Below are 8,221 nucleotides of genomic sequence, written 5' to 3' on the forward strand. Positions count from 1 at the left end.
CCATTACCATGCTTTGGCTCTTGGCTTGATACATTCTGGCAAGAAAATGCATGTGTGTATTTTAAAGGGATTTCTCTTTTGCTTATCATGGTTTAGCTTTTGACCTCACCCTCCTTCCCCCTCCCTCCCTCCCCATCCCAGGCACATTCCAGTGTGACTTCCGTGGTGGTGGTGGTGGTGGTGTTGGTACGTTGCACAGCCCTCCCAGCAACTGAGGTTAGCAGTTAGCTCCCTCCAGCAGATAGCACATTCTTCTGGAGCATTGTCATGGGGGAAAGCCTCGAGCTGTGAAAGGTTTTCTTTCCCTTTTAATCTTTTCTTTTCTTTGATGTTCAGTTTAAAATAAATTATTGTGCCTTATATTTATTATGGTACCTGGCTGTGCAAGGACCGGGACCTCTCTTCTGTCCAAACACAGACTCAGAGACAGTTCTTGCCTCAAACAGTTTACAATCTGAAGAGACAAAGCAGATGAAAACCAAGAGCCAGATACAATATGGATGACAAGCTTGTGGATTACTTTAGCATTTAGTTAAGTTGTAAACTGTGTAGGGAGAGATTGCCATTTGACTATGCCTGTGCAATATCAGAGGTAGGAACTTCTGATGCTGCTGAATTGTTGTTTGGAGATGGTTTTTAACACAGAACACTTAGGTGAGGATGTCCCACAAAGTCAGTGATTCCTAAGGGAATCATTGCTTTTCACTTGACATCATCTAGCATATGTCAGTGACCTCAAAAAGCATCACATAACAGAAAAAGCCATGCATAATCTGCTAATAAAAGACAGATCAGAACAGATCTAGAGGATCCCAGCTGATAGCTGGAAGCCAGGCTGAGCTGTGTTTTCATCATGGCCAAACACTCCTGTGTTTTGAGAACATTGCAAAGCATGTTTGATACTGAATTTACATACATGTTTACCTTCCTAAAAAGTTCTTAGTGGCAGTAGGATCTTGCTGAAGACAGCTCTGCTGGATGTATCAGGCTGAAGATTGTCTTCATAATCCTCCCTTTGACATAAGCGCACATCTCAAGTCAGACCTCACATCTATGCACTTCCTAGAAAAGAAATCCATAACCTTGGAGGAGCCCTACCCTGCTCCCCTTCCCTTTCTGTGAATGTTTGGAATCAGAGTCATCACCCTTTCGTTCTGGGGATGGGGCTGCTTCCTTATCATTGCAGAGAAGATCTTTTTTCCCAGGACGGGTCACCCCTCTCTCCTCAGGATCCTGCACACAGACCCCATTGATTTTTTAGTGTAAATTCTTATGGAAATCAACGGTGCTAAGGCTGCTTCACAGTCAATAGGGTGGCCATGAAGCCCATGCCTCAAATAACTGCACCAAATGGTCCTCCAGGGAACTGGGATTGCAGAACAACAGTCAGGAAGCAGCTAATTTTCTGGGCAGCTTCTACAGCAGGGCAGTGAAAACACTCTTGTGCTCAGCTGCCTTCGCAGGACATTAGGAGCACGTGGTCCTCTGCAAACTAAGGCTGTGCGTCTCAGAAGTTCAAACCTAGAGCTTGGCAGCAAGAATCTGCTGAAGTAAAAAGGTGCACTAGAATAGCTATTATCAGACACTCTGAAATTGGGGGTGGCTTTGCGGCCATGAAGCTTCAGATTCGGAGGATCAGTAGGGCCTGTTGGTCATTCTGAGCCAGAGACGTGACCCAAGACCCACCCCAGTGTAACCCTGTGGGCAGTACCAGACCCTCACCAAACTTTGTTTCCTTTCCATGTCAACAAAATGGGATGGCTGATACCTTTTCCCTCCCACCCCCCTTATCTGAGTTCTTTGCTTGATGTTGCACTCCTGACTGGTCTCTCCCCATGCACAGCACAGTGGATTCAGTGGTTACTGTAATACAAACAATCCTCAGGTGCAGGTTTTTCTTTTTCCTCCTCAGTGTGCTGCATTTATCACCATCAACCATAAGCCCAGCACAGTCAGGCTTCTCCTTGCTCTCAGCACCTGAGAACATGTGGGTTCACAAATCTTGCTATTAATAATACATTGTGCAAAGTTGGTACAGAGCTCAAAGTTTTCCATGTGTGTGCTGCAGTTTGATTTTAACTGTGGGTATCATTATCATCAAAGAGACTGAGGAATGGCAGCTTTTAGTTAAACAAATGGAAAGCTGTATTTAGTCTCTTTTGCCACATTGTGATAGGAAAGAATAAAGGCTTTTAAATATATTTTACAGCTGCCGTTTCTTAGGTTTTTCTGTCTTACAATAGTCTCTGTGGTTGACTGGGAAGTTGTTGCAAAAGCTTTTTGTTTTTAGGCTCCTATTGAAATAATACATATTAATTGTCTCATTCCTGAGTTTTTTGTTGTGATGGGAATTTCAGATGGGGAGTGAAGGGGTGAGCTGTAAAGCATCAACAGCTGAGAGAGGATGTCCTGGGTGAGTAATGAGAGAAGGGGCCTAGGTATCACACTGCTAGCAAAGTGTGAAGGAGAAGAGGTGTCTTCCTTGAAAGTGAGAAGACATCGGCAGAGGAGCCCAAGGGTCTTTGTAGGAAGCAGGGCAGAGGCAGAGCTGGGAAGCGGGAGCTGAAGATGCTCAGCAAGGAAGCCAGGTGGGAGCAGGGAAAGCTGCTAGAAAAGAGCAGCATTGAAGTGTAGTCTTTGATGAGAAAAAAAGAGGTGGACTTATACTGTGGCCACTAGAAATGAATATCAATGAAGCAATTAGTTTTGTGAGCAATGGGACAAATGACTGCTGCTTTCCTAGAGGTGCTTTGCATGTGTTTGGAGTCATGGATGCATAATAAAGGTTGAGCTCAGGCTTTTCCTGACAGGATGGCACTAACATGGTACCTCTATCTCGACAGCTGTTTTTAGAAATCTTGCAGGAGATTTGTATTTCTGATGCAATTGTCCAATGGTTCAAAAGTTGCTGTGGCAGCAGCAGAGAAACATATTGTCACATACCATCTATAAGCCTCTTCCTTACACATTTAAGCTAAAGGTATATATGTATATCCTAGTACTTGAAACACAGTGCTATCCCAAAGGGCTACAGGTAGTTTAGGAAAGCCATAGTGATTGCAATTACCCCCACTTTACATGACACAACACAGGAATACTTGACCCATTCCAGGCAGAGCAAAGGCCCCCCGTGCTCCTCACCACCACTCACCTCAATCCTAGGTGCTCTAAGAAACAGTTTGACTTTTCACCTGCTGAAAAACATGAAAGCAGTGGCTTTTTCTTCCAAGTGCTCTAACACATTTGAACCAAAGGTGCCCAGAGATGTCCATGTGAGCTCCCTCCTTCTCCCTGCTGAGTCCCACAGCACAGCCACAGGTGGCTGTCACCCAGCGGAGACTGGTTACAGTGCTGATGCCAAACAGAAGGTGAGCAGCAACGAAGCCCCATCTGTTAAACACATGAAAGGTGAATTAACATGAGTTCAAGCCAAGTACTGAAATGTAGCTGTGAATCTGAAAACTTTGTTCCAAAGAAACAAAGCTCCACTTTAAAATAAGTCCAAAAAATCCCATCCTGCTTCCATTGAAGTCAATGGCAAAATTCCCACTGCTTTAACCAGGAACAGAATCAGGCCACTTCCAGACAGATTTACAGCCAACACATGCTGTAATGCTTGCATACTGCATGTGCTTACTTCTATTTCCAGCCATGTTAAAAAATTATAGCAAATGCCTATGGATTTGTGTGTATGAGTTATTGTGCTGCTAATGAGAGGAAGAATTACCCGAACGTGGTTTAGATGGTTGTCCATTGCCAGCACAGATGAAATTGCTGGGTCATCCACTGGCCTTATATTGCTGTTCATCCTATTAGCATTTCCATTAGAATTATTGCAAAACGTAACTCAATTTCTTTTTTTTTTTGCGGATGTGCGGACTGACACAGACTGTGTTTGCAATTAGTGCTGCTAAGGAATTGGAACTGGAGCTGAAGGCACACTCCCATGCCACACTGCAGCCACTAACATGACACTGCTCTGACAGGAGCACTTCTTAACTGGTGCAGTAGGAGAGGTTCTAAGTATAGAAACAAACAAAAATGACTTCTTCCAGCTGAAGGCCTCTACACATAAAGCATGCACGCTTGTGCACTAGAAAGCTTTGCCTAATTCATTCCCACATACTCCTTGCTTTGGGCAGCTGAATCCATTCCTCATAAATGTTAAGAAGTTTGGAAAAACAAGATCTGTGTGAGGTTTAGACTGCAAAGTGCTGCCTGCAACCAGTGGGTTTCTCAGAAGCTGCTGTTTGCCGGCCTCTTTGGTAACTAGGCCCCATATTCTTTGAAGCTATCATTACAAAAAAAAAAAAGAAGAAAATAATCTCATGGATGAAGCCTCCCTCCCCTCACTCCTCCCACTTGGAAAAAACCACCATCTATTGTTTTCCTGTAATTGATCAAGCATAAACATTCAGCTCTACAGTTTTACGACTAATCACTCTACTTCTAAGACACGTGTTCGCCGCTATGCAAGGCACCAGCTGCTGTCATTCCAATGGATATTAATTTATATTGTCTCCCACTCCCGTCCTCCCTGTGAGGATGCACAAAGAGAGTGGGGTGGTGGCGGGGGCTTTAGATGAAGACATCTGCTTGAAAGGCAGACAGTAGCCATGCTGCCGAGATTGCACCTGGACTTTCACTGGAAAATCAGACACACTAGTTGCTTCCTAGCACTCCAGGCTTCGGTACTCACACAGGGTTTTGACTACAGTTATTTACTTATTTACCTGTCTCCAAGGGAAATGAAATGTCTGGAGAGAGGGAGTGAGGCAGATTTCAGGAGCAAACCAAAGCTGACTGAAATAAAATATCACAGACATGGTGGTGCAGCAGCAGGGGGGGAAGGCGGGTGAGAAGGGGAAAGAGGAAAGCTGGAGCCTCTAATTTTGTCCCCTAAAATGATGGTTGGCTATGCTGAGCTCCTCTTTGGAGAGGCTAGCAAGTGTCCGGGCTCGTGTGCAGGATGAACCCACCATCTGTAGCCTTGGGAGGAGGAGCTGGAGGGGAAGAGGACTTGTTGGTTGTCCTTCTGTTGGACCCCACAGAGAGAGACAGAGCTCAACGCTGTGGCTTGAGCCAGTGACCCTGCAGCAACATACAAATTTTGTGTCCCCCTCACCTGCCAGTCACCTCCCAATAATTGAACTAAAAAGCACAGCACACAAATTCACAAGCTCTCCCTCTCTGCAGTGATGATCTCAGCCCTGCACACAGTGGGCACTTGGGAGGATCACAAGCCACGAGCGTCTGGTACAGACCTCCTCTGGGACTGTTGCAAGCTGCTTCTCCTTCATCCGGCCCCCCCGGGGAAGTCCTGTGCACAGGGACACACGGAGGGTAATGGGCTCTCGTAGAACAGCCTGTTCTGCTGAAGCATTCAGATGCCATCTCCCAGAAAAAACAAAGCTGAGGGCTTGATTGTAGGGGATATGAAAGATTTCTTTCTCCTAAGAGCAGGGCTGTTTCCCAGTCGTGTTTGCTAATCAAATACCAATGTGACTGGGGTCATATTACACTATGGCTGTCAGCTCTAAGTGCATTCTGTATTTTTCATGTCCCATCCTGGTTTGCTGTGCTGTGTTGCTGTTTCGCCCCAAGAGGCAGCACTAGAAGACTTTTCCGTACCATTTGCTTTGTGAATTTGCTTGGAAGCCCTGACCGAGGTTTGGATCTGGTCCTGTCACATCCCATGCAAATGACTAAGGAAACATTTACTAAGCAAAGAACTTGGTTAAGCAGTTGCTCTGTGGCATTTAATTACACCAGTAAAAAGCTGAGGAACAGCAATGTGCTGTTCAGATGTGAGGTGCTGTTTGCCCATGGTTTTTGCAGCAATTTTTCAAAATAGAGAACTTGTCTCAAACTGGAGATGTATTTCACTCTTTAAAAGTAAGTTTTACTCTTGTCTTGTGTCCATAGAGATATGAAAGCTTGGCATTGTTTTTTATAATGTCTGAGCTAGGAGGGTTTCTGAGACAAATCTAAAAATCCTTTCCTGTTATTACATTACATGCCTGAATTCCCACTGCTATATACCACAAGAAGTCATTTACCCTCTGCGAGTTGGTGTAAAATACTACTTCTGATGCAGAATTCATATCTAGGCATGTTTTATTTTTGCCCAAGGTAAATGAGAATGTGGGTGCAGGTTGGAAAGGACAGCTTTCTTCCCTGTTTTTTTCATTAGCTTAAGCCAAACCTAGTGATTCTTCTGGCAATTGCCTCAGAGCCTGTAGTTATGGGAGGTTACACAAGCATCTCTTTCTGCTTTGCAAAATTTACTTTGTTCCCTGAGGTCATGGTTTCCCTCCTCTACTCTCCCTGCAGGTTTCCAGAGATCTCTGCTTCCCCAGGGACGCGCTGGTTGCAGGGCACCAGCAATATGTAATATCAGTGCTCCCTTTGCATATATAACCTCAAATAAGTCAAGATATTTTGGGACAGAAAAGCTATTTTTAGCATCCCTGTTCCTTGGCCACAGCCACTGTGAGGAAGAAGCTGAGGAGCACTGACCGCTGTGCCTAGACAGTTTTGATTGACGAGTCCCACTGAAAGCTATGACTCCTCAAAGATGATGCCAGGAAGTTATATATTTTAACAGACGCTCACCACCCCCTTCTTTTCTATAAACAGAGAAGACATCTCGAAGGGGCAGGCTGCAGATGGGATTGTTTGTCTCTCAGTGATACTCATATCCCAGGTTGAAGTTTCATGGGTAATTGTACCCAGGCCACTGGTAAGTCAATATCTCTGATGTGGCATCCATTTAAGGGGCTGCTTTCTAGCTGCGCTCTTGGGCAGAGACCTAAGGTCTCGTGGCAGATCAGGGAAGACTCGTATCTTGTGGTCTCATGTTCCCCAAAACTCTTCCGCTGGATTTCCCAGCCCATTACACCTTCTGTCAAGGTTGTCCAGATTTCTAAGAGCTCTGAGCCAGATGATATTGGGATGATTTACTGAGGGTGTGAGATGACACACTGGCAAACATTTCCTTGTGACCTTGGCCATTCAGCTTGAAAAGAGCTTGGGGAGTGAGAGAGGCTATGAAGCATGCACAGCACAAACTTCCAGTGCTCCAGCCTGTTGGGGAAGATGAAACAGGAAAGCCTTATAAATATGATTGCCTGACAAAAGATTTTGGGAATATAAAAACATACAAGGCTATTCCATCTATGTCTGCACAGAAATCCTCACAGAACATACATATATCAAAGGGAGAAGTAGATTTTAAAAAATATATTAAATAAACTCCTAGATGTAACCTGGGACCAGAATCTCAGAGCTTGCCCACACATAGATCTATATATTGCATCTATGGAATACAACTCTGTGTAGAAACCTGTATTTGAAACAACAGTTTATTTTTCTTTCTTTGCCTACCCTGCTTTTTGGAGTGCCAGTGATTTTTGTGTTCAGCCAGTGCTTCCCCCCATGCAGGAGATAAGCAAGGGTCTCTCCCACTTGAAAGGGCTGTGTTGTGTTTGTAAAGATCTTGGAGAACTCCTGTCTCCAAGTGCCAAATAATCTCTTTTTTGCTCTCACTTCCAAGCACCACAATTCTGTGGGCCAAATACAAGTTACTTTTACACATACTGCTCAAGGGAGAGTAAAAGTGCAGCTCAGATCTTCAAGCCCTTTTCTGTGCATACATGGTTCCTTCCTGCTCTGGGGCTCTTCTGCAGGAGGCACTCATGTGGGTCAAGCTATTGCGGCACCAAGGCTTTGGGGCCACCTGTCTTATGAAGGCACAGAACAGCTGTAAAACACCCACACTGAACACTTTATCCAGCCTCCATCCAGGACCATCAGTTAATCACAGGATCAGCAGTTGCTGGCACCACTGAGAACCATCCCTTGATATGCAGAGTCCCCAGCATCTCTAATGGCAGAATGAAAGGGGACAGCTTGACCTTCCAGGAGACAGGAAAATTCCCAAGTGCCCATGACCATGGCCAGACTATCCAAGTGCCCAGGAGAAATGGAACTGGAAAATTACCTTCTCTGCCCTTCCATCACTCTCCTGTCTAGCCACTGCTGCATCTCAGCATCATTCCACTTGCACCATGGCAAAAGGCATGATATGAGACCAAGAAGCCTCTTTCACTGGCTTCTCCTAGCAGATGCAGATGAGTAAGTGGCAGAAGTAGAGGAATGTGCTGTGATGCCTGGCACTTAGGGGCTCGGAGTGGACATGGCCTTGCTTGAGCCAGGAGGG

General features: G+C 45.2%; 1 long non-coding RNA gene across 1 annotated transcript; it reads right to left on the reverse strand.

Annotated features, from left to right (window-relative positions):
* Positions 1-223: 223 nt before the first annotated feature.
* Positions 224-4,226, reverse strand: LOC125328452. Its single transcript, XR_007204723.1, has 3 exons — positions 3,152-4,226; positions 925-1,062; positions 224-454 (listed from the first exon to the last, which is right to left on the reverse strand). It is a non-coding gene; the product is annotated as an uncharacterized LOC125328452 (long non-coding RNA).
* Between the last annotated feature and the right edge of the window lie 3,995 nt (positions 4,227-8,221).

This window comes from Corvus hawaiiensis, chromosome 7 (genome assembly GCF_020740725.1).
Source record: "Corvus hawaiiensis isolate bCorHaw1 chromosome 7, bCorHaw1.pri.cur, whole genome shotgun sequence".
Lineage (NCBI taxonomy): Eukaryota > Metazoa > Chordata > Aves > Passeriformes > Corvidae > Corvus > Corvus hawaiiensis.